At 51.5% G+C, this 5,000-nt stretch overlaps 1 non-coding gene across 1 annotated transcript in view; it reads left to right on the top strand.

Moving 5' to 3' along the window:
• The first annotated feature begins 4,947 nt into the window (after positions 1–4,947).
• The window catches only part of LOC126444570 (small subunit ribosomal RNA), a 1,909-nt gene continuing 1,856 nt past the window's right edge, over positions 4,948–5,000 (top strand). The window contains exon 1 of the ribosomal RNA XR_007582625.1: positions 4,948–5,000. This exon is cut by the window's right edge and continues 1,856 nt beyond it. This is a non-coding gene — a ribosomal RNA (small subunit ribosomal RNA).

Raw genomic sequence — 5,000 nt, 5'->3', positions numbered from 1 at the left:
GAAGAGTAACGACAGTCCGAGTCTCCTGCGTGGGAAGAGTCTTTCTAGGCCCTGACCCACGGGAAGGGTGTAGCTTCCCCCATCCCGGACATTTGACGTCGTCACACTACCGGTATTGACTAATAGACTGATTGCTGATAATCATTAGCCATACACTGGGGGAAACGGCCGACAGGGGCGGCAACATAGTGGAGCCGCAGTGTCACTAATGTACAGAGATAGAACAGTTTCGACTGGAACTAGAGTAACCGTATACACGGCACTGATTAGTAATAGATGCAGAGCCATCAGAATACAGATAATATATACAACCGTCCCTATACATGCTGAAAGACTCTGCACACAATGAGAACCACACGTCAGCCAGACACTCTTATCACACACTACTCTCTTATCACACACAATATCTAACCACCAGCATGGAAGAACATCCAGTGCATCCTCTCCGCCACATGACACAATCCACACTATCATTACCAGACCGGGAGGTCCACCCAGAAAACACAATATCCCACCCTTCCGACATCCGCACATTGCTCAGCTAAGCCACGAACACCCACACATGTCCTACACAGTGGTGCACCCAACATCACAATACTGCCTCCTGTCACAGCACACAAACAATGGCAGGAATGAAAGACACAGATCTGCCACAACCATGGAATCGGAGCGCCGCCTGTCATGAGCCAAAAGTGCATCCTGACGTGACAAATCGGATAATACCGCAGGCATCCAATTACGATAATCACTATCAACGAACCTGCCGCCCCCCCCCCCCAATACACCTTTCCCTACAACAATGTGTATCTGAACCTACGCTATATCGTACCTTAACCTAACCTATATCGTACCTTAACCTAACCTATATCGTACCTTAACCTAACCTATATCGTACCTTAACCTAACCTATATCGTACCTTAACCTAACCTATATCGTACCTTAACCTAACCTATATCGTACCTTAACCTAACCTATATCGTACCTTAACCTAACCTATATCGTACCTTAACCTAACCTATATCGTGCCTTAACCTAACCTATATCGTGCCTTAACCTAACCTATATCGTGCCTTAACCTAACCTATATCGTGCCTTAACCTAACCTATATCGTGCCTTAACCTAACCTATATCGTGCCTTAACCTAACCTATATCGTGCCTTAACCTAACCTATATCGTGCCTTAACCTAACCTAATTTGTGCCTTAACCTAACCTAATTTGTGCCTTAACCTAACCTAATTTGTGCCTTAACCTAACCTAATTTGTGCCTTAACCTAACCTAATTTGTGCCTTAACCTAACCTAATTTGTGCCGTAACCTAACCTAATTTGTGCCGTAACGTAACCCATGTTGTGCCGTAACGTAACCCATGTTGTGCCGTAACGTAACCCATGTTGTGCCGTAACGTAACCCATGTTGTGCCGTAACGTAACCCATGTTGTGCCGTAACGTAACCCATGTTGTGCCGTAACGTAACCCATGTTGTGCCGTAACCTAACCCATGTTGTGCCTTAACCTAACCCATGTTGTGCCTTAACCTAACCCATGTTGTGCCTTAACCTAACCCATGTTGTGCCTTAACCTAACCCATGTTGTGCCTTAACCTAACCCATGTTGTGCCTTAACCTAACCCACGTTGTGCCTTAACCTAACCTACGTTGTGCCTTAACCTAACCCATGTTGTGCCTTAACCTAACCCATGTTGTGCCTTAACCTAACCCATGTTGTGCCTTAACCTAACCCATGTTGTGCCTTAACCTAACCCATGTTGTGCCTTAACCTAACCCATGTTGTGCCTTAACCTAACCCATGGTGTGCCTTAACCTAACCCATGTTGTGCCTTAACCTAACCCATGTTGTGCCTTAACCTAACCCACGTTGTGCCTTAACCTAACCCACGTTGTGCCTTAACCTAACCCACGTTGTGCCTTAACCTAACCCACGTTGTGCCTTAACCTAACCTACGTTGTGCCTTAACCTAACCCATGTTGTGCCTTAACCTAACCCATGTTGTGCCTTAACCTAACCCATGTTGTGCCTTAACCTAACCCATGTTGTGCCTTAACCTAACCCATGTTGTGCCTTAACCTAACCCATGGTGTGCCTTAACCTAACCCATGGTGTGCCTTAACCTAACCCATGGTGTGCCTTAACCTAACCCATGTTGTGCCTTAACCTAACCCATGTTGTGCCTTAACCTAACCCATGTTGTGCCTTAACCTAACCCATGTTGTGCCTTAACCTAACCCATGTTGTGCCTTAACCTAACCCATGTTGTGCCTTAACCTAACCCATGTTGTGCCTTAACCTAACCCATGTTGTGCCTTAACCTAACCCATGTTGTGCCTTAACCTAACCCATGTTGTGCCTTAACCTAACCCATGTTGTGCCTTAACCTAACCCATGTTGTGCCTTAACCTAACCCATGTTGTGCCTTAACCTAACCCATGTTGTGCCTTAACCTAACCCATGTTGTGCCTTAACCTAACCCATGTTGTGCCTTAACCTAACCCATGTTGTGCCTTAACCTAACCCATGTTGTGCCTTAACCTAACCCATGTTGTGCCTTAACCTAACCCATGTTGTGCCTTAACCTAACCCATGTTGTGCCTTAACCTAACCCATGTTGTGCCTTAACCTAACCCATGTTGTGCCTTAACCTAACCCATGTTGTGCCTTAACCTAACCCATGTTGTGCCTTAACCTAACCCATGTTGTGCCTTAACCTAACCCATGTTGTGCCTTAACCTAACCCATGTTGTGCCTTAACCTAACCCATGTTGTGCCTTAACCTAACCCATGTTGTGCCTTAACCTAACCCATGTTGTGCCTTAACCTAACCCATGTTGTGCCTTAACCTAACCCATGTTGTGCCTTAACCTAACCCATGTTGTGCCTTAACCTAACCCATGTTGTGCCTTAACCTAACCCATGTTGTGCCTTAACCTAACCCATGTTGTGCCTTAACCTAACCCATGTTGTGCCTTAACCTAACCCATGTTGTGCCTTAACGTAACCCATGTTGTGCCTTAACGTAACCCATGTTGTGCCTTAACCTAACCTATAATGTGCCTTAACCTAACCTAAAGTGCGCCGTAACCTAAACTATATTGCGCCTTAACCTGACGCACGTTGTCGCTGAACCTGCTCTGTAATTGTTATGCAACCCGTTAAAGTAGTGTAGTGTTGCCTAACCGCAACCCTCGCAATATAGTTCGCTACTCGCACTGCCCGGTCCCCTGTGTATCGCGTCATGTTAAACACCTTGCAGGTGTTGCTGACTTTCCACATGCTCCTGCTATACACTGTAGTGTGGATAGCAGCAGGACGTACATGCCCCCCCCCCTTCCCCCCTGCCTTCGCAAGCTGGTCGGTGAGAAGTTTGCATGTTCAATGCCCTTCGCATGCCGACGTACTCAGCCTACGTTGTGGTACGGCCTGTCACCTGTCCGCCGATGTACGCAAAACCCACAAACTGTACTGCACATTGCTCCGTATGTACTGAATGATACATCGTGGCCCATGTGACCGTATGACGACAGCGCCTAGCAACGGCGGACCATACAGTCCAAATATTGTGCACGCAGCTACGTGTCGTCTCCCTATAAGAGCTGGATTGCAGTGTGGTACGCCATACAGACGTGTGGGAGGAACGGACGCCCTGGATGGCGATCAGCATGAGCAGTCTGTTGATGTAGTGGAGCGTGTATTCGGACGTAGTCGTCTCTTCTCACACACCGTGATAGCATGTTGCACCGCGTTCCACATCTGCGACATGCTGCAGAGGCGGGCTGACAGTCGTTCGCGCAATGGACACCGCATACGTACGGGGTCTACCTTCCACGTGTTCTCTAGGCGTGCACATGTTGTTGCGTCTATGTGGGCAGACGTAGTGTGTTGTGACACCTGACACAGGCATGCAATACTCGTTGCAAATGGCGATGGACGTGTACGTTTGCTGGTGACGTTACGCAAATGAACAACCGGTAACCCGTTGTGGTGCGGTTGTTCTCGCTAGAGGTGAATCAGTGTTGGCGACGATCGGTCGAGCTATTAACCGGTTGTTTCAGGGATACCCACCATGCCCACGAACGTGAAAGGGGACCCACCATGCCCACGAACGTGAAAGGGGATCTGGGTGTGAGGCGATACGCGGCGGTGGCTGGGTGGGACCGTCCCCGGCCGGTGAGGGGGGGCCGCCCGGCGTGCTGGCAGCGCGGTGCGTGGGCGCACGCGCTACAGCCGGCTGGTGGGGGCGGCCGGTGGCAGGCGCGCCGGCCGACGGACGCGGCAGGCGGCGCAGCTGCGCGCCGGCGCCCCCTGCTCGCGGCGCCTTGCGGCCAAAGTAGGTCCTCGCGGGCCCGGTGCGAAGCGCGGTGGCCATCTGCAGTGTGCTGGTCCGATTGAGGACTTTGTGCGCTGAGGATGCGCCGCCGCCCGGCGCTCGGCGCCGCGACGCCGTCTGCTGCTCGGTCGCCCCAGCGGTTCTCGCAGGTGGTTTGTATCGCAGCTGTGCGGACGTGTTGGCGCGTGCGCTGTGCTGGGAGAGTTCGCTTCGGCACCCAAGTAGGGCTTTTGTCCTTCTGTGGCGCTGGCGTTGGAGCTGCCGGTCACCGTAGGTGGCGCGTGTTGTCTCCCGCCGGCAATGCCACGACAGCACGCTCCCGGGCCTCTGTCGGCAGCGGCAAGCTCAGTTGGGAGCACGGGTGGTCGCACCTAAAGCGTCTACTCGCCTAACTCCGGGCGATTGCGCCTCTCTCGAACCCGACCAAGTACTTAGGACGGCGCTGCGCGCCGCCGGGACCTGAGAGGGTTTCGAGGTGTGTTGTGCAGGGGAGCTCAGCCTCCTCCTGTTTGCAGAATAATTGAGCGGACGCTTGCGTGTTCGCGCGGGCCCCCGGGACACACTCCCGGGCGGCCGGCTGCTCAGCTCTAGTTGACGCAGCTCCCTGGTTGATCCTGCCAGTAGTCATATGCTTGTCTCAAAGATTAAGCCATG

Source organism: Schistocerca serialis, unplaced genomic scaffold (assembly GCF_023864345.2).
Source record: "Schistocerca serialis cubense isolate TAMUIC-IGC-003099 unplaced genomic scaffold, iqSchSeri2.2 HiC_scaffold_276, whole genome shotgun sequence".
NCBI lineage: Eukaryota > Metazoa > Arthropoda > Insecta > Orthoptera > Acrididae > Schistocerca > Schistocerca serialis.
Note: the sequence above shows the minus strand (reverse complement) of the source record. Positions and strands in the feature narration are given on the sequence as shown.